The sequence below is a fragment of the Narcine bancroftii genome, chromosome 2 (genome assembly GCF_036971445.1).
Source record: "Narcine bancroftii isolate sNarBan1 chromosome 2, sNarBan1.hap1, whole genome shotgun sequence".
Taxonomy (NCBI): domain Eukaryota; kingdom Metazoa; phylum Chordata; class Chondrichthyes; order Torpediniformes; family Narcinidae; genus Narcine; species Narcine bancroftii.
In genome coordinates, this window is record NC_091470.1 from 325,367,261 (window position 1) to 325,389,729 (window position 22,469).

The window sequence follows — 22,469 nt, forward strand, 5'->3', positions numbered from 1 at the left end:
TCCTTTTCGAACAAATTTTCCTTGAACAAATGCCTGAGGACATATGACTCCTACTGGCAGATGAGGATTTCTCAGGCCCACGTAGACGTCCTCTGGCAGACCAAGCGAGAAAATGAGGCCATGCTCAGCTAGGTCACAGGGCCCGATCGGCCCCAATCAAAAACCAGAAGAACACCACCCAACCTGGTGTTTTACCATCAACGCAGGCAGCCCTTTACATTCCAGGGAAATGACCCGGCCAGCCGCCGTTAATGGCTGCAACGGCTGGCCGCACGAACAGCCTCCTGCATGTGACCGACAAGTCCAGTGGCCGACATTTCCTGATAGACACCAGAGCCGAACTGAGCATGCAGCCCCCGACCACCCTCGAGACCCACAGCAGCGCACAGGGCCCCCCCAACCATATGGGTGGCCAACGGATCCTCCATCAAGACCTTCAGCACACGCAGTCCACAGATCTGGAAATTCGTACTGGCCTCTGTGGGCACAGTGGTGTTGGGAGCCTATTTCTTCCAGGAGCACAGCCTGTTGATGGACATAAGAGGCAAGCACTTGGTAAATGCCTGCACCTTCCAATATGTCTGCCTTGACGCCACAGACGCGTGCAGCCAGGGGATAGCTTCCATCAGCACCCCCAAGGACGAGTATTCTTGCATGCTCGACGAGTTCCACTCCATCCTGCAGCTACAGTTTACTTCCGTCATGCTCCAATGTGGAGTCGGCCACCACATCTCAACCCAGGAACCCCCTATGCCAAAGCCAGGTGGTTGCCCCCCTGAGAAGCTGCAACTGGCAAAGGAGGAGTTTCCTGACTGCAGGAGCTGGGGATCGTCTGGAGATTGGATAGCCCTTGGGCCTTCCCCCTCAATATGGTGCCCAAGGCTTCCAGGGGTTGGTACCCATGCGGAGACTACTGTCACCTTAACGATGTAACCATGCCGGACCGATACCTCATCCTGCACATACAGGACTTTACGGCCAACTTACATGGTACCTGGGTTTTCTCAAAGGTCAACCTGGTATTGGGTTACCTCCAGATCCCGGTCCACCCCAAAGACAGCGACAAGACCGCGATCGTCACCCCGTTTGGCCTCTGAGTTACTGCGAATGCCCTTTGGCTTCAAAAACGCGGCCCAGACATTCCAACACCTGATGAACGTGGTGGGCAGAGACTTGGACTTTTATGTTTATCTATCTCAATGACATCCTCATCACCAATCAGGACCATAATGAGCGCAAAGTCCATCTCTGTTTTACTATTCACTCACCTGGCAGAGTTCGGCCTCATGGTCAACATAGCCAAGTGCCAGTTTGGTAAACATTCCCTGCAGTTCCTGAGCCATACCATCTTGGTGGATGGAGCTGCCCCGGCACCCAAGAAGGTCGCAGCCATATGCCAGAGCCTGACATGCTCAATGGCCTGCAGGAATTCATCAGCATGGTCAACTTTTATCACCAGTTCAACCCGGGACAGCTCGCATCATGCGGCCATTGTTCGCACTGATCGCTGCCAAGAACAAAACCGTGGAATGGACGAAGAGGCCGAGAACTCCTTCGTTGCAATGAAAGATGCCCTGGCGAGCACCACCCAACTGCAGCCAGATACCCGCACTGCACTCTCGGTGGATGCATCGGCCACGGCCATTGGGGCATCCTGGAGCAATCAGTCAACGGCCAGTGGTGCCCACTTGCCTTCTTCAGCAGGCACCTCCACCCTTGAGAACTGAAGTACAGCGCCTTTGGCAGGAAACTCCTGGCCCTGTACCTGGCCATAAGACATTTCTGGTACTTCCTGGAGGGCAGGCCATTCACCATGTTCACTGACCACAAACCGCTCACTTAGGATTTCGGTATGTCAAAGGACCCCTGGTCGGCACCAGCACCGGCATCTGTCCTGCATATCGAGTTCACCACCAACATACAACACCAAGCGGGTAAGGACAATGTCGTGGCAGACGCACTCTCAAGGCCCACCATCCACAGCCTCGCCCCCGGCCTGGACTACACCCAGCTAGCGCAAGCGCAGGAGGATGCAGACACACAAGTTTTCTGCACGCCATCACTGGTCTCCAGCTCCAGGACCACAAGTTGCCGGACAACCCCGACATGCTGCTCTGCGACGTCTCCACCAGCTCGCCGCACCCAGTAGTTCCACTGCAATGGAAGATGCAGGCCTTCAGCATGGTCCATGATTTGGCCCACCCCTTGGTCAAAACCTCGGTTTGCATTGTGGCGGAACGGTTCATGTGGCACGGCCTCAAGAAGCAGGTAGTCCAAATGACGAGAAATTGCATGCAGTGTCAGACCTCCAAGGTCCAGCACCATGTAAAGGCCCCAGTACAGCAGTTTGACACCACGACCAAGTGGTTTGAGCACATATATGTCGACATCGTGGGCCCCTTGCCGGTGACCAGGGAAGCCCACTATCTGTTGACAGTGGTTGACCGTGCGACAAGGTGGCCGGAAGCTATCCCACTGAGGGACAAGTCCGCTGAGACCTGCGCCAGGAACCTACTCGCCCACTGGATTGCCAGGTTCGGGGTCCCAGCGCACATGATGAGTGACAGGGGTGCCCAGTTCACATCCCCCCTCTGGTCACAGCTGGCAAATCTCTTGGGGATGGAGCTCCACCACACTACCGCATACCATCCCCAAGCCAACAGCCTAGTGGAGCAGCCCTCATGGCTTACCTCACTGGTCCCAGCTGGACGGACGAGTTGCCCCAGGGTCCTGCTCGGCATCAGAATGGCTCCGAAAGAAGACCTACAGGTATCATCCATGCAGCTGTTCTACGGTGTGCCACTGTCACTACCCAGGGAGTTCTTTGGCCCGAGCATTGGCCCCATGACCGAGAGTCGGACCTTGCTGGCAGAGTTGCGGGGTGAGCTCGCCTCACTAGTGCTCCCACCATGGCAGCCACCCATCCTGTGTCCCCAAAGAACTGTCCATGGTCGATTTAGTTTTCGTCTGGCAAGATCCACACACAGCGTGCCTGCAGCGCCACTATGAAGGCCCCTACAAAATCCTGCAACACCTGGGCAAGACATTCACCCTGGTCATTGGGGGCAAGGGGGAATTGTTCACAGTTGACCAACTCAAGGCAGCACACCTGGACCTTAGCCAGCTGGTAGTGACAGCCCAGCTGAAATGATGAGGTCAGCCGCTCAGGCAGCGAGACGCACAAGACGGTTCTGGGGGGTTGTGTGGCAGCGCATATCCTCATGGCAAACCGGCCCTGCTTGTACCTCCGTGCCGCGTGGGTTTGAGCAAGGCATGCACCTCGGGCGAGCGTGGTGATGTCACTGCCAACGCGGGGGTGGAGCTCATGCTGCCCTTAAAGGGACATGCGTGAAGTTTGAATAAATCGGTTTGTTGAAACCCCTAACGTGGTTGTGGTGCATTTCAATCTGTGCAGCAGCCGCTACAACTTAAACAAAAGTTGCTTTTAATTATCTTTAAACATGAAAACAGGATCAAACTTTAACTTATTACTATTAACTTAACCTAACTTAATCCCCTTCTAATTCTAAATGCACATGTATGTAATGTGTGTGTAAGTTCAGAAAAGTTCTTTGATTCACAGACCAATCTCACTTCTCACTCCTCCAAGTTTACTGCTTGGAAGCAATTCTTATACTGTGCACAGAATTTACCATTTATGAATTTCACCAGGCTTTGGTGCTTGAAAGGTAAATTATTATCACTCGGGAAGGTTCTTGTCAGTTTTCAGAGAGATTTGTTCCTCACTAGACATCCAAAACTGATTCCTTCTAAACAGCCAGTTCAATGTCTTGCTAAAAAAACTTGCCCAATCAGGGTTTTCCAGATGATAACCTCTTTTTTTTTTTCAGGACACCACAGAGTTCCTTTTTGTTTCCCTTATTTCAAGTGAAACATTATGCAGCCAGCCATCTCCCCTTGTATGGACCACAAGGGCTTTGACCAGGCTGAATTAAGAACTCACAACCCATCTTCAAAATGGGGTTTTTCCACAAGCTTGCCAGCTTGTTCTGTTCCAGTCTCAGCTGCTGCTGCTGAACTGTAGAGCTGAATTCTCTCTATCTCTCTCTCTCTCTCTCTCTGAGAAAACCACATGACCCTCTTAGAACAGCCGACTGCATTCAGACTGTGGCAACGGATATAATCTTCTGAGTTCATTCGTCTGTTATTTTCCAAACAATAATCCATTACTCCACAAGATGCCTAATTAACACCTACTTGTGAAGTCCTTATAGGCATTCTTCAAAGTTTTTGCAAAGGCACCCGGAGCCTGAACTGTCTGGCTTCAGCAAAGCTCTGGGATTTTAAATGAGATCTGTTTTGAAATGTTTTTATGTGAGTTAAACTAAAAAAAAACCTGCTACAATTTATTTATTTTCAAAACATATCTATACACGGGGGCGTGGCAAGATGGCGTAAGGATCAGAAGTGCCTTACAGTCCTCTCCTGACTCTATCTTATTGTTTTGTCTAGAAATGCCCGTTAAAATTCTTTAAAAGTTTAGATAACTTCAGTGCTGTTAATTTAACTTATGATGGTACAATTGGTGGAAAAGAGCAAAAAAAAATGACAACAGATTATCAAAAAACTACATTTTCCAAAAGTTCAAGTTTTGGAGCCTACCTACAGGAAAGACATCGAGACTCAGCCTGAAATGGATCCCAGGAGAAAGGTACAGCTTTCGGATGTAGAGTTCAATATGATATCGGTAGAGCCCTCTAAAGAGGGTGCCAAACAGCCTTTAGAACAAAGAGTTACTCAGGTTCGCACATGTGGAGTAGCATCTGACGGCAATATTATGAATGAACCACTTGTAGTAACATCAGTTGAAGTACCGGCTGGGGAAATGCATTTGTCAACTGTAGCGGTGGCACTGCAAACTGCACCTTTTGAGATAAAAGAAACTATACAACTTGATGTACTGGGAGAAATTAACACATTATGGACTGGGGAAAATCCCGGCCAGCGTCCTCCAGTCATTGCTGGAGAGGCTGTGGCTGGGGTTTCCACACGCAGCTATACTACAAGGAAGGCAACCAGAATGAAGGAAGCAACAGAAGACCCTTTGGTTATGCAGAAGAAGCAGGAATCTGTTGAGCCAGAATCTCTTCCAATTGAAAAGATTCTTGTGAATCTTGAATCTAAATTATCTTATACAATGCAGGGATTATCTAAGATTATGACTGAACTTGGTACTAGGTTCAATACTCTGATGGAAATAAATTCTCAACAGATGGCTGAGTTTGGAGCTTTTAAGCTTGAAGTGAGAGATAAATTTAATTCGTGTGAAGATATAGACGAAATACGAGATCAAGTTTCAGATGTGACCAAAATGGTCGAAGACTTACAAACTCAAAATAAAAATTTGGTGAAAAAGATTGATTATTTGGAAAACCAATCCAGACGGAACAATATAAAGATTATTGGTTTGCCGGAAGGAATGGAGGGACCAGACCCAAGAAAATTTTTTACTGAATGGATTCCGCAGGTGTTGGGTCAAGAACATTTCCTGGAAGGTATAATACTGGAACGTGCTCACAGAGCCTTGCGTAGAAGACCTATTTCAGGTCAAAGTTCAAGACCTGTTTTGGTTCGTTGCTTGAATTATTACGACAGAGAAATAATTTTACAAGTGACTATTAGAAATGCACAACAGAGAAAATCACCCTTGATGATTCAAAATAATCGAGTTTTCTTCTATGCGGATTTGAGTCAAGTTATGTTCCAACGACGGGAATTTAACTCTGCTAAAGAGTTGTTGTGGAAGGAAGTTTATAAGGCAACCTTTAGATATCCAGCTGTTTTGAAGGTTTTTCAAGATGGTTACCAACCAAAGTTCTTTGATTCTCCAAAGGAAGCTATAGCATTTGCTCAAGAGCTGCCAATTACTCAATTTCAACAGAGACATAGTCCACCGCGATCTCTAAGGAGACAAGAGATGGAAGAAAAGAGCCGTGCTCCAAGAAGGAATGGTTGTTATGGTGATTCGGCAGTTGGAGCTGATTAAAAGAAGAGTTGTTCTTTTTTTTTTCCTAATGTTTTTTTTAAAAAAAAAGGAATATTAAATAATGATGATGCTAGTTTAAGATGAAGTGAGAGTTGGGGGAGAGAACTGGATAGGCACTATTTCCTGAAAGTCATCTGCTACGTGTGAGTTATCTCACACCCATTTTTTTTTGGGAGTTACCGCATTGCGCGGTTTAGACGGGAGGGTGTATTTTTAACCTCCTACCCGTTTTTTTTTTCCTTTTTTTGTATTATTAGATTAAAGAGTGAAGGGGTTTTTTTTGTGTTTATAAAAAAAAAGCATAAAGTATTTGATTGTTTAAAAAACTAAAAACTGATGTGGTTTTTTTTGTAAAGTTTATTCAGTAGATAAGGAATATTTGAAATTTAAATGTGAATGGGATGGACAAGTTTTTTTTATATTTTTTCTTTAACTTTAAGGTGAAAGGAGTGGTAATTCTGGTGTATATTATTTTGCTATTTTAGTTATAGAACTAAGGGAATAATGGTGAAAGTTATAAATTGAATTGTACAATTCTTAATGAGGCTTGAATTTTTTTTGTGTTTTATGCTCCATTTGTTGAAGATAGATTTTGTTGTAGATGTGTTTTTATTATTTGGATATCTGAATTTTAACGTAATGATTGGGGATATTTAAATGTGGTATTGGAGCTTTTATTGGATAATTATTCAAGAGTAAAAGGGAAAAATGGTGGGAGTACTAAAATTGAATTGTACAATGCTTAATGAGGTTTGAATTTTGTTTTAAGATGGTGGTTTATGTGACTAATATGATGATAGATGTGAAGTTAGTTGATATTTGGTGAAGGTTTATCTCTATAGAGAAAGTTTTTTTTCATTTTTTTTCTCATGCTACAATTTTTTTTAAAGAATTGATTATTGTTTAAGAATTTTTGATAGACAATGTTACTAACTTTACTAATTTTTTATATTCTTTCTTTGGCTTGGCTTCGCGGATGAAGATTTATGGAGGGGGTAAATGTCCATGTCAGCTGCAGGCTCGTTTGTGGCTGACAAGTCCGATGCGGGAAAGGCAGACACGGTTGCAGGGGAAAATTGGTTGGTTGGGGTTGGGTGTTGGGTTTTTCCTCCTTTGCCTTTTGTCAGTGAGGAGGGCTCTGCGGTCTTCTTCAAAGGAGGTTGCTGCCCGCCGAACTGTTTGAGTTAAATATATGTTTCATCTTAACTCTGTTTGTTAAATATATGCATTTAAGTTTGATTTAAATATGTTTTTTGTCTGATATCTTAGTATTAATTACTTTTCTTTTTGTTAGTATTTTAATCGGTTATTTTTTTGTAAGTGGGTTTTCTTTCTCACATATATTATTAACTTTATTAATTCTTCACTCTTTATTTTGGGGAGGAAAGGGGGGTTGGACTACTTTGAGTTGGGTTATTAATGTGTAATAATTATTGGGGAGGGTATAGTTTATTTAGATTACTGATACTGTATTGTAATTTTATTATTTTGTTCTTAATTTTTTTAATGTAATTCTATATGTTATTCATGTTAAACAATCTTAAATGAAGTTTAAAAAAACATATCTATACACAATATAAGGATAGCATAATCCATCACAGTATCAATACATGTACTCAAATATTTAATCTTATCAGTCCATCTAAAATGTATGACTTCTCTACAATATGAATAGTCTCCTTTAGCTAATTCCATCACCTCACTTTTATTGCAGATTATTTTGTATCCTGAAAATTTCCCATAGTTTAATAATCATTTTTTAGACTTTATTTATTAATAATACATACAATTTTTTTCAAAAAGTACACTAAAATACTACAAATACATTTTAACCCTCCTACCCCACCCGCCTCTCATAATCCCCTTATACAGATCTTTATATACCTATGAGCCATAAAAAGAATATAAATATACAAAGATTATAAGTACTGCTGTGGAGTGTATTACTTCCTTAACAGCAATAATTTTAAAAATCATGAAAAAACTACTTTTAAATTATATCTAACCTCATACCTTTCAAATAAGGAGTCCACATTTTAACAAAAAAAAGAATAATTATTATGTACATTTTATGTTATTTTTTTCTAAATGAATGCAAGATCTTGATTCAGAATGCTACCTTTGAATATTCAATTCCACATCATTCTTCCAAGTAACTGCAATACACTTCCTGGCTACTGCCAAAGCTGGACGAATAAATGCCAATTTAATTTTTTCACATCTCAAACCAGTTGTTAAGGTTGTAAAATACCCCATTAAAAAAAGTAATGGATCCAAAGGCAATTTAAGTTTAAATAAACCTTCCAAAAACTCCATAATTCTCTGCCAAAAATGTTTAACTTTTTCACATATTGTAAAAATGTACCTACTTTCTTTCCACAACAAAAACACAAATGATGATTTTTAATTTCTCAGGAGTCAAATATAACTGATGTAAAAAAAATTATCATTTACTAAACTATATCTCACGTTAATTTAGTTACACTATCTTCTCACACAGTCATCCATTCTTCCAAAGATAACAATATAGATAAATCCTCTTCCCATTTATTTTTTGTTTTAAATAAATCTGATTTAATCATTTTTTCTTATAGTAAAGCATACATTTCAGAATGAAATCTTTTCATGATCCACCCTCAGTTAAAATTACAAAATTAGGTTTTTTAGGTAAACTCAACTCACAACTAAAATGATCCAACAGCATAGCTCGCATTTGATAATATGCAAACAAAGAATTAGATAATATTCCAAATGTTTCCTGAAGTCAAGCAAAAGAAAGGAACTGGCCTGCCTCAGAAATCTTCTACTTAGTTAATACCCTTCAAGTCCCAATTTTTTCAAATAATAATTATCAACTGAAAAAAGGATTAATTTATTATGAAAAAATGGCATCTTAACTGAAATTTTGCCTTTAGTACCTATAATCTGATCTCTATCATACCATATCTTCATCAAATGTCTCAATAACAGTACATTATAGTTTTGTAAAAGAGAAGGGTTCCACTTATAAATAAATTGATTAATAAAAAATTCAGCAATTTGTGCTAACTCAGCTTTAGCCCAAATCTGAGGTTGATCTATATCAAACATTCTATTAATAAACTTTAATTGGGCAACTTCATAGTAATTCTGAAAATGTGGTAATTGGTCCACCTAATGCATACTTCCATGTCAATTTTTGTAAAGACACTCTAGCTAATTTTCCTTCCCATAAAAATAATCACACTGCTGCATTTAAATCTTTAAATAAATCTTTTGGAAGTACTCAAGGAATAGACTGAAAAAGTTATTGAATACATGGAAAAACATTCATTTTAACACAATTTACTCATCTTATCAGAGTTAATGGTAAATGTTTCCATTTTTTAAAAAAAATCAGATTTAATTTTATTTAATAAAGGTATATAATTCAATTCATATAATTTTTGATGTTCAACATCAACTATTACTCCTAAATGTTTAATTTTATTAGTCCATTGAAACCATCTAATCTGTTTACAATTTGAATAATCTTCATTTGAAATCAGTAATTTATCCCAATTAACCTTGTATCCTGACATTGCTCCATACTGTTCCAAACGAAATTGGAGCCTTTCCAATTATTTTTTTAGGATGCGTTAAATAAATTAGAAGGCATAAAGAATTTAACTCAGCTAAGTTTGTATTATGGAGAAAGGGATACAAGTATTCCCGCCGTATTGTAAGTGTTTTATGGTAATCAGACTTTTTTGAGAGTGATTTTGAGGCATTAACTTTTGCCAATTCTTTGCCAGATAATAAAGTAAGTCAAGAGTTGTTGAAAGAACTGGTGAAGTTGTCTGGAAAGAAGAATGGGAAGAAGGTGCTGGAACCTCAGCTGATTGAAATAGAAGATGATGATCATGGACTGGAATCTGTGGGTTGAATGTGAAGATTTTATTTGTATTTTATTAGAAAGGTTTGGTTGGAGGGAAATGGATGACTATGCTTCTTCTCAAGTCATCTGCCACTTGCAGTAAGCAGCACCCGGTTAATTGAGGTGAGTACTACACTTGTAGTTTTTTTTGGGAGGGGGGGGAGGGGTCTTGTTGCTTTTTGTTTTTTTAAAGATTTTCATGGTTTGGTTAATTGGGTTTTTTTTAAATACATGTTAAAGGTTCAACAGGCTTGGGCAAAAGCAGGCGAGGAGAAAGGTAAGCAGCATTATTTTAACTCAGTCATGCCTATGGGGGTTAGTGCTTTGTTCTGGGTGTCAGATGTGGGAACCATGGGTGAGTTCCACCCTCCCAAATAGCCACATCTGCGTCAGGTGCACCGAGATGCACTTCCTTAAGGACCGAGTTGGGGATCTGGAGCTTCAGCTTGAGGACCTCCAGCTGGTAAGGGAGAGTGAGGAGTTAATAGATTCAACTTTCAGGGAGATAGTTACCCGAGACCAGATGTGTCAGGTAAGTGGGTAACTGTCAGGGGAGGGAATAAAAATGCCTGGAAAATGGAGAGCACACCTGTGACTGCCCTCTCAGCAACAAGTATATTGTGTTGGATGCCGATGAGGCAGATGACCTGACAGAAGCTGGCCACAGTGACCAAATCGCTGGCACTGAGCCTGGCATGGTGGTACAAAAGATGAGGAGGAATGCAGTGGTCATTGGGGACTCCATTGTCAGAGGTACAGACAAGAGATTCTATACGCCAGATAGGTACACCCACATGGTGTGCTACCTCCCTGGTGCAAGGGTACAGAACATCTCAAATCTGGTCCAGAGTATTCTAAAAGGAGAGGGCAAGCAGCCTGATGTCTTGGTACATGTGGATACCAATGACATAGATAAAAAGAGGGAGGAGGTACTGAAAAAGGATTACAGCGAGCTAGGACAGAAGCTAAGAAACAGGACCGCCAGGGATGTGATCTCTGAATTGCTACCTGTGCCAAGTGCAACTGTGGACACAAATGAATGTGTGGCTGAGAGGCTGGTGTAAAAGACAGGGTTTTGGCTTCTTGGACCATTGGGATCACTTTTGGGCAAGGCATGACCTTTACAAGAAGGATGGGTTACACCTAAACCCAAAAGGGGTCAATATATTGGCAGCTAGGTTTGGTACAGCCGTCGGATGCGGTTTAAACTAATTTGGGAAGGGGATGGGAACCTGTATTATAGGGCAAAGGACAGGAAAGATAAAATAGGAAAAGTTAGGTTAGGTCGTGAAAGTTTAAAAAAAAATCAGAAAGAGCAAGGAGAGTGAAAAAAGCAAATCTGAAGGCTTTATATCTTAATGCAAGATGCTTTTGGAACAAGGTAAATGAATTGGCTCTGGAAATTGAGACAAACAAATACGATTTGATTGGGATTACAAAACATGGCTGCAAGGTGGGCAAGCCTGGGAACTTAACATCCCAGGGTATACAATATTTAGGAGGGATCGGCAAGAAAGAAAAGGGGTTGGGGTAGCATTGATGTTGAGGGACGGGACCGACACGATCGACAGGAAGGATATTAACTCGGAAGATGCGGAATCTATATGGGTAGAACTGAGGAATAGCAAGGGGTGGAAAACGCTAGTGGGAGTGGTATATAGGCCTCCAAATAGTAATGTAGAGGTGAGGGAAGGCATAAAAAGAGAAATTAGAGAAGCATGCAATAAGGGAACAGCTGTCATAATGGGAGACTTTAACTTACATATTGATTGGACTAGCCAAATTAGTACCGAGGAGGAGGAATTCCTTGAATGTTTACGGGACAGATTAATATGTCGAGGAACCAACTCGGGAGCAGGCCATTTTAGACTGGGTATTATGCAATGAAAAGGGGCTAATCAACAATCTTGTTGTACGAGGCCCTTTGGGTAGGAGCGATCACAATATGATCGAATTCTCACTCGACGTGGAGAGTGAAGAAATTAAAACCGACACTAAGGTCCTGAATTTAAATAAAGGGAATTATGATGGTATGAGACGGGAGTTGAGTAAGATTGATTGAGTGGTGTTTATGGGGGGGTTGACAGTGGATAGACAATGGAAAGAATTGCAGAAATTGTTTATACTGGTTTGGCATAAAAATAAAACAAAAATTGACTCAACTGTGGATAACAAGGGAAATTAGAGACAGCATTAGGTCCAAAGAGAGAGCATATCAATTGGCCAAAAAAACTACCAAATCCGAAGACTGGGAACAGTTCAAGATGCACCAAAGGAGGACAAAGGGATTAATCAAGAGGGCAAAAATAAATTACGAAAGTAAGCTTGCGGTAAACATAAAAACCAAATGCAAAAGCTTTTATAGATATGTCAAGAAGATATGTGCTCTTTTAATCAAAATCTTCTCTTCAAACTTGTCTTGTCTGAACATTTCGGGTATCCATTTCTGAAAAAAATGAATTACATCCTGACCTTTACTTTCGGACATCCCTATAATTTTAAGTTTATTTCTTCTGCAATAATTCTCTAAGATATCACTTTCTCTAATAATTTTTCATTCATAGAGACCAAAACAGTAATGGAATCTTCATTTACGTTTGCCATTTCTGCAATATGTTGAACCTCTTCATGATCATCTTGCATTCTTTCTTCTAACTTATCGACCCTTTGTGAAACATTATTTATTGATTTAGTCAAATCCATTTTAACTTTTTGTAACTCCCCAGTTAAAAATTGAAATTATTTTCCCTAGCACTTGCAAGTTTGTCAATTTTATTCATTTTTTCTTTAAAAACTTTGTCCTGCCTTTAAATTCTCTCTTCTATACTCACATCTTCTTCTTCACTTGTAGAATTATTAGAATACTCTCCAATATCTGGAAATTATTCTTCTTGCTCCACAGCTGGGATGCTGGACTAGCCCTTTAAAGATATTGAAGAATTTTTTCTTGCCTTTTGGTATCCCCAGCGTGCATGCGTGACTCCTCATGCCTGCAGTGTCGATCCAATTTTTGAAATGGTGCCATCTTTTTGAAAATACACTGAGGTGCCTCCGTGAGATGGTCCCTCACTAAGACGGACTCCAGCAGTCCCAGAAGATAATTCGGCAGCCGACTTCATTGATGAGGTAAGCACAAGTTCTTTTCCTTTCTTCCTTCACGTTTTTCTTTTGGTGTAGACTTCAGGTCTCTTTATTTGTACAGTGACATAGCTTTTTTTTTTAATCAACAGAAAATTTAGATTAACTTTAAAATAGTTTTGATGAGTTAAACTTTATTTAATTAGCACTTATTTTAGTAATTCCTCCAGGAGACATGAGGGTGTGCTGCATCCTCTACGGCATCACGTGACCACCCCCCCCCCCCCCACCCAAGGAGCTGATTGTTCTCTTCAGGAAGAGAAAACCACATGTGTATGATCTAGTGTTCATTGGAATATCAGAGGTGGAGAGGGGAGCAAATGTTAGTTCTTGGGAGTTACTTTCTTGGAGGATCTTTCCTGGATCCAACACACTAATGGCATCGTGAAGGAAGCACATCAGCACCTCTACTTCCTCAAAGGTTTACAGCAAAACCCTCCCCACTATTGAGAACATCTACATGGAACACTGTCATCGGAGACAGCAGCAATCATCAAGGATTAACACCACCCAGTACACATTCTGTTCTCACTGCTACCATCAGAAAAGATGTATAGGTACCACAAGACTCACGCAACTAGGTCCAGGAATAGCTGCTACCCCTCCACCAGAAGACTCCTCAACAATAAACTCAATCAGGGACTCATTTAAGAACTTTTACTTTTGCATTCAATGATGGTTGCATGCCAGCTAAAATAATAGATGGCAAGTAGCAGGGTGGTACAAATGCAACTTGATATCTCCAGTCAGTTGTTTAAATTTTTTTTTTACATGTATATTGTGTACAGTATTTTTTTTCCCCACACCATTTGGTGGTAATTCTACCTCATCTGCAGAAGAAAGTATCTTAGGGTTGTGTGTAATGTCATGTATGCACTCTGACAATAAATCTGAAATTTGATCAAAGAAAACCTTGCTTAATCTTTTCTAATGAAAGTCAACAGTCTTCCAGCAAATGTGCCTTGGTGGTGGAGAGAGAGGTGAGAGCACCAGGATAAGTAAAGGTCCAAAGAAAACAGTTAAAAGTATTCTTGTATAATTTGGCATGTTTTGATTTGTGCATTTATTCTCTGCTGATCTTTTCAGAAAACCAAGCCAGAAATGGATTGTGTGCTTTCTTTTTTACCTCCACATCACATCATTCTGAACACACCCTGCTCTACAGCAACTTGATGCCAATGGCATGCACAAATTGGAAACTTAAATATTATACAGCACTTCTAGTTTAGTTCAGACTTTAGAATTGATACTTAAGTGTGCTAAATGTTGCCACTAGAAATTTCACATGGAGAATGGATTACTTGGATGTATATCACCAACATGTGCTTGAATTGAATATAGGACTCCGAACCTCATCCACAGGGCATAGTTCTTGTTTCCACTAATTTTTTTGTAAAGTAATTCAAATGGAATTGGCCTTCTTCAGACAGAAGGTATATTCACAGGTGTCAAGAATATTCACAGGTGAATTCAATGATGGTTGCATGCCAGCTAAAATAATAGATGGCAAGTAGCAGGATGGTACAAATGCAACTTGATATCTCCATGCTGGAAGGGCTCCAACTAAAAATAAAGTACACATCGATCACTGGCAATGCAACCCTTATTTCCTTGAATTTGCAATTATACCGAAAAACATGACAAATTTCACATGGACATCCCTACTGAAACACACATTTCTCTTCATAAGTAGAAGCAGTGTCTGACAGCCCAAGTTGGATATGACCATCTGAGGAATACTTTTGTCCCCCTTTTATTTTATTTTTTTTTAAACCACCTAGTTCTGCAATGTGTACTTTATGTTCCTCAACAATTTCAAAACTACAGTTAAGATAAACAGGCATAAGACATTAAAATGCCCAATAAATGTGCTTAATTAAATGTGCATAATGTGAAAGTTTTTTTATTGCTCATAACTACAATTCTCTGCAAGGTTAGCCTGCATACTTCACCTTTCTGCTCCAACAGCCAATTATTAAAGTTTTCATGTCATCATGTGAAAAGCAGTTGCACACCAATCAATTATTGGCTTAATTATACATTGGACCAAGATTGGAAGGCATTATTTGCATACAATGTCTTCTCCCAGCTCGATCTCTCAACATTTCAACAATGTATCTGCAGCTGCAATCTTCTTTCCAACTTCTTTTTTGTCTTTGACTTGGCTTCGCGGACGAAGATTTATGGAGGGGGTAAAAAGTCCACGTCAGCTGCAGGCTCGTTTGTGGCTGACAAGTCCGATGCGGGACAGGCAGACACGGTTGCAGCGGCTGCAGGGGAAAATTGGTTGGTTGGGGTTGGGTTTTTCCTCCTTTGCCTTTTGTCAGTGAGGTGGGCTCTGCGGTCTTCTTCAAAGGAGGTTGCTGCCCGCCAAACTGTGAGGCGCCAAGATGCACGGTTTGAGGCGTTATCAGCCCACTGGCGGTGGTCAATGTGGCAGGCACCAAGAGATTTCTTTAGGCAGTCCTTGTACCTTTTCTTTGGTGCACCTCTGTCACGGTGGCCAGTGGAGAGCTCGCCATATAACACGATCTTGGGAAGGCGATGGTCCTCCATTCTGGAGACGTGACCCATCCAGCGCAGCTGGATCTTCAGCAGCGTGGACTCGATGCTGTCGACCTCTGCCATCTCGAGTACTTCAACGTTAGGGGTGTAAGCGCTCCAATGGATGTTGAGGATGGAGCGGAGACAACGCTGGTGGAAGCGTTCTAGGAGCCGTAGGTGGTGCCGGTAGATGACCCATGATTCGGAGCCGAACAGGAGTGTGGGTATGACAACAGCTCTGTATAATCTTATCTTTGTGAGGTTTTTCAGTTGGTTGTTTTTCCAGACTCTTTTGTGTAGTCTTCCAAAGGCGCTATTTGCCTTGGCGAGTCTGTTGTCTATCTCATTGTCCAACTTAAGATATTGTTAAAGGACAAAATAATTAATACAACATGGAAGTTCATCTCTAATTAATTCCCTGTTCTTCGGGTTTTATTCTTATAATTTTATTAAAATAATTTGCATGCACTTTTAATCAAGTTATTTGGAATTAAATGAAATTGCGAAATTTTGAATGTTCCTGGGTCGCAATCGAAATCATAAAACAATTTCTGTTAACAGAGATAATTGAAGTTTAAATCCATTTACATTGTGATGCATTTAAGCAACTATGCATCAAAATTGTCCTTAAAACCTCAGCTTTTATTGGTTAGGAAGTCATTAACATATTTGTCAATTTTTTAAAAAAATTGTTCTTCACGAGCCTTTGAATGAATTTGATTTACTTGGTTTGGGATCTTCAAGTGAAATCAGTTGTGAAGAAAATATCGGTTTGAAACAGCACAGTTGTTCTTTCCTTTTTTTTTAAAACTTGAGCATAGTTTGCTTTTTTGAGCTTGTATTAGGCAAAGTTAAATTTGAGACCTCATACATAATTTACAAATAAGCTTTTAATTGTTTTTTGAAGTGTCTAATCAATGGCACTTCTTTGTGGCAGATGCGGTTAAATTTCCTTTATACTCCCATTGGTATTTTCTATCTGGGTAAATGTAACATTTAAACTCAGTTAAATTTTCTAAATTGCAATATGGTGCAGTTTTCTTTGCAAATGGCCCAAATGATCATGGATTTCAAATTATGCTTCCACATATAGCATTTAGATATGTTTTACTCTGACATCATTTCCCTACTTATCTACTGCACAATGAAAAACATTGACCACTGGCCTTTCCCATGATGTATTGAGATCCCTTCTCAACATCTTGTTTAATATGTGTGCATAAAACAAATTCAATATGTTCTCTACTAATTTTAATGATTATTTAAATGATTATCACTTCCAATATAACTGGATCAAACCTATGTGTAGGTGGTAAAAGTATCCTTTGAGACAAGTCAGAATTATGATTCAAAGTTGTGATATGACCAAAATGCTCTTAATTTTAAGATCTGTCATTCAAAATAAAAATATTCATTATATTAGTGATGTCACTGGCTGAGGAGGGACTTGAACACTGGGGATAACCACTCCCAAAATACAATTATCTGCAATATTTTCTCAATTATGCTTTTTCTCAACAAAATATCTTGCGGTGACCATGTCTACACAGCAGTAGCTATATTACTTCACTTTCCTACACTAGGCTAATTTCAAATAGTTCACCACCTGATCAGCCTGGGATCTGCTTGGGTCTGTGTTTGTTTCAGACAAAGCTTATTAAATACACATTGGGTTGGAACTGTTGACGCAGTTCCTGTAAAATGTTAATTTAATATGGTTTTTGGTCATTTGGAGCATTTACAAGAGCACGTTTGATAATTTATTCAAAAATATATAGAGCCTTTTTGCTGATGAAGTGAGTGACATATACAAATAACTATAATATTGTATTTTGAAACATCTGAAGAAATGGTTAACAGTATGAATTGGACTTTAACTGCAGAAAGAAATAAGTAAGGAATCTGACCTCCAACAGAGCGACGATGAACCATCTGATCTGAAGATGCTCCATAGCTAATCACCTGGTGGCTTTTTGTAACTTGGATCCATGCCTGGAAAAACAATCAGGGATGGGCAAAACCAATGGATAATGGGGCAGAATCTGAACCAGAAGACAAGAGGGTGGGAACTGTGTGAAACTAGTGTCCATGAGAAATGGTGTTGAGAAAATAAAAAAGAATTTTGGAGAATCCATCATCATAGAATAGCAAAATGAAAACCCATCAAGACCTTGAGAAGTAAAGCAACAAGCTATAAAGTGACAGGCAAAAATAACAAAGTATGATTATGTTGAGGAAATAATTGAGAGGAACGATGTTAAACAAGAAAGGAAATTTCAAATGAGTGGAAAAAGGGTTAATAAAAGGGTGTTTTATGCAACTTTTTCAGCTTCATTTTTTAAAAATATAATAACAACAAAAATATTAACATGCAGTGAATCTGGTAGGACACTGAGATATTTATTAACTGCATGAGTTCCATTATTGAGCACTGGGTTGTAATGGCTTTTACAGCACCCAAAAAAAACCCACCTATTTTCAAATACAACAGGTGTGGTTATTTTATAGTTGCAGTCTTCAAGCATTTGAAAGCACAATGTAAGGCTGTCTAAATAAAGAGAATGAAAAACTTAAATATCTGTCTATAATTTCAACAAAGTGAATGAATGAAATTTAGAATCTTAACGTCTAATGTCTATAAGTGGTCTCCAATTTCAATAGAGGAAGGGCATGTCCTCATTTCAAGTTGACATTAAAGGGTTAACCCAAACATGCATAATTACTATGAGATGTGAACATGTTGTGCCATTCGGCCCATCACCATTCAACCATGGAATAACTGATATATTCACCTTTTAACCCCATTTTTCTGCTTTTTTCCCCATAACATTTGATGTTCTTACTAATCAAAAATCCATCAATCTTAATTTTGAATCTACCCAACCACTTGGACTCCACAGCCATCTGTGGTAATGAATTCTAAAGAGTCACCACCCTCTGGTTGAAGAAAGTTTTCCTCATCTTTATGTAAAGGGACATTCTTTATTCTGAGGCTGAGCCTTCTGGTCCAAGACTCTTCAACAACTGGAAACATCTCCACATCCACTCAATCCAGCCCTTTCAAAATTCAGCATGAGATTTCCCCTACCCCATCCTTCAAAACAAGTACAGGCCCAGAGCCATTAAACAGTCCTCAAATGTTCACCCTCTCATCCCTGGATCATTCTCGTAAACATCCTCTGGAACTTCTCCAATATTAGCACATCCTTCCTTAGACATGGGGCCCAAGAAATGCTCACAATACTCCAAATGTGGCCTAACCAACAGCTTAAGAAGCCTCAGCATTATATCTTTTCTTTTATATCCTAGCCTTCTCAAAATTAATGCTAATACTATATTTGTCTTCTTAACCATTGACTCAACCTGCAAGTTAACCTTTAGGGAATCCTGCTCTAGGATTCCTAAATGCCTTTGGACCTCCATTTACTGAATTGTCTTCCCATTTATAAAATACTGTACTTTATTTATTCCACCAAAATGCATGACCACACACTTCCCTATGTGATATTCCATCTGGCAACTTTTAGCCAATTTTCCTAACCTGTCCTAGTCCCACTACAGACTTTCTGCTTCCTCAACCTATCTGTGTCGTCCACAAATTTGACCATCAATTTCATTATCCAAGTAATTTACATACAATGTGAAAAGTAATGGTCTCAACACTGACCCTGCAGAACACCACTAGTAACTGGCAACAACCAGAAATAAAAAAACTCCCTTTATTCCTCCTCTTTGCCTTCTGCCAATCAGCCAGTCTGCTCTCTATGCCAGTACCTTTCCTGTAATACCATGTGCTCCTGTCTTATTTAGCAGCCTTATGTGTGGCACTTTGTCAAATAACTTCAAACATCTAAGTAAATAACATCCATGACTCTCTTTTGTCTGAATTATTTCCTCAAAGAACTTCAACAGATTTGTCAAGCAAGATATCTCATGAAAGAGATCATGCTGACTTCATCCTTCATCCCAAAACCTCATCCTTATTAATGGACTCCAGAATTTTGCCAGTCACTGAAGTCAGGCTATCTGGCCTATAGTTTCCTTTCTTTTAGTTTCTAAAACTTTCTATAGTTTCCTAAAGAGTGGAGTGAAATTTACAATTTTCCAGTCTTCTGAAACCATTCCCAATTCTGGTGATTTTTCAATGATTCTGAAAGATTACTGCTAATGCATTCACAATCTCTTCAGCTACTTCTTTTGGAATCCTGGGTGTATCCATCTGGTCCAGGTGACTTATTTACCTTCAGCTCCCCAAGTACTTTCTCCTTCGTAATAGCAATGACACTCATTTCTCCCCTCTTGACTCTGTCAAATTTTTGGCATGTTGCTCATATCTTCCAGTGAGGACTGATGCAATGTACCTATTCAGTTCATCCACCATTTCTTTGCTCCTCACTAACATTCCTCTTGTGTTATTTTCTCGTGGTTCAACATCCACTCTTGCTTCCCTTTCACATTTTGCATATCTGAAGAAATGTTTGGTATCCCATTTTATATTATTGCCATCTTACCTTCAGATCTCATTTTTTCCCCATTATTGCTTTTTAATTGCCTTCTATAAGTTTTCTAAACTACCAAATCCTCTATATTCCCATTAATTTTTGAAAGCTTTTATACTATCTTTGGCTTCCCTTGTCAATGAAGTTGTCTGTCCTTCCCCTTAAAAATACTTCTTGGGGATGGATCTTCCAAATTATTCCCAGATATTCCTGCCATTGTTGCTGTACCATCTTCCCTCCTAGGTCTCATTCCAATCAACTCCTCTTCATGCTACCACCATTACCTTTACTCAATTGTAACATTGACACATCTTAGTTTCTCCTCTCCAGCTGCTCAGTGAATTCTATCATATTGTGACCTCTGGTCCCTACCTGGTTCTTTTACCTTAAGCTTCCTAATCAAGTTGATTGCAGGGCACCAAATCCAGAATTGCCTTGTAGGCTTAACCATAAGCACCTCTAAAAACAAATCCCACAGATTCATTTTCTTGGGTTCCAGTGCCAACCTGATTTTCTCAGTCCATTTGTATATTGAGGTCCCCTATGACTGCTGTAACATTGTCTTTCTTACATACCTTCTCCTAATCCTGTTGTAATCTGAACCCTATATCCTGGCTGCTATTTGGAGGCCTGTATTCAACTCTCACCAAGATCATTTTAACCTTGCAAGTTTTCAACTCTACCGACAAGGATCCTACATCCCCTGATTCTATGCCCCTTCTGGCCAAGGGTTTGATTTCATTTATTACTAATAGAATCACACCACCCCATCTGTCAACTTGCCTGTCTCTTCTATAGGAAGTCTATCCTTGGATATTTGGATCCTTGATTATGCTCACAATGTAGTACACGCACATTTCTAACTACACTTTAAAACTCATTTACTCGGTTTTGTTTTAAAATACAACACTGTCAGCCCTGTGTTTGCCACGATTCTCACATGAGTCTCTGTGCTGCCCAAATTTAAATTCTTATCCTTTTCAACTTTGTTTTTGTTTAATCTGCAGGCTTCAATAACTTCACCTGAGCTCTCCTTCCCCTTAGCGTTACTTTCCCAATCATTTGCACCCACCTCCCAACTATTTAAATTGGCCAGGACACTGATTCCAGGATATTTAGGTGGAGCCTACCCCATTAGAAGATCTCTCTCCTTCCCCAATAGTGGTGCCAATGTCCCACAAATACAAACCCACTTCTCACATGCCAGTCTTTGAGCCACATGTTTAACTCGCGCGAATATTATTAATACTATGCTAGTTTAAACGTGGCTCGGGTAGCAATCCTTCATGTTCTTTTTAAGTTTAAATTCCATCTGCTCAAATACCCTCAGCAGATCAATTTCTTTGTTCTGCCTATGCCGTTGGTACCCACATGGACCACATTAACTGGATCTTTCCGTCCCCACTCCAAATTCCTAGCAAGTCAGATTAGATGCCCAACCGGGCACCGCGCAGGCAACACAGCCTTCGGGACCCTCGATACAGAGAATTGTTAATAAGATGAAATAGGTTCTCAGGTTTTTCCGGGAAACGGCCTTTTAATACGTTTTCGTTGTAATAAACGCACAAGGCAATCTCTGGGCGTGGATTGCATGAACATTCTTGCATCGAACATGCCAATAGATTTGCCTTCATACACTAATGTAGATGGAGTTTGCGAGGGGACAAAGATACATAGAAATATTCTGAATGGTGATAATCTTGGAATTCACTGAAATATTTTACCAGAAGTAGAGATACAATTTTTAGAGAAGAGCTGAAAGTTTTGCTGTGGTTTAGGATTCAAACGCCACGAGGTTTTCCTTAAGTTGAACACAAGTCCCGCACTGAATGTTTTTCATCGTCGGACACTGGAATCCAGAAAATACATTCTAGCCGGGAGGACCATAAAATATAAATGCATGAAAAATGTGAAGGGTTACACAATGATTAGGCGGTGGGTGCTAGGGCAGAGTGCGGTTTTTCATTCCATTTGGTTCAGACCTTTGTCTGGGAATGGTCTAAATTGTTTTGAACGGCTAGGTGTGGAGAAAGTTCTCGTGGAAGAATGTAGAAAAGGGAAGCGTAGCCTCAAAATTAGAAATGGGCCATTTAATCGTGAAAGCAGGAAACAAGTTTTCCTCACAAGACAGCGGGCGTCTAAAAGTTGTCCCTCAAAAGGCTCCATTGAAAAGGCAATGGTCAATAATGAGCAACGCTCCGTTGGGATCTGGAACAACGGCGAGAGAAGCTGAGCAGCCCCGCCGTAAACGTGATTAAAGAGCTAAACGTCGTCCTCCTGATCACATTTTCTCAAAGCCCTGTGTGTATTTGTTTGCTCAAAGTTGACGGGTCGGCAAGCTGGAACGTTTCCTCCTCTCTGACAAGAGAGGCTGCCTGGCCTGCGG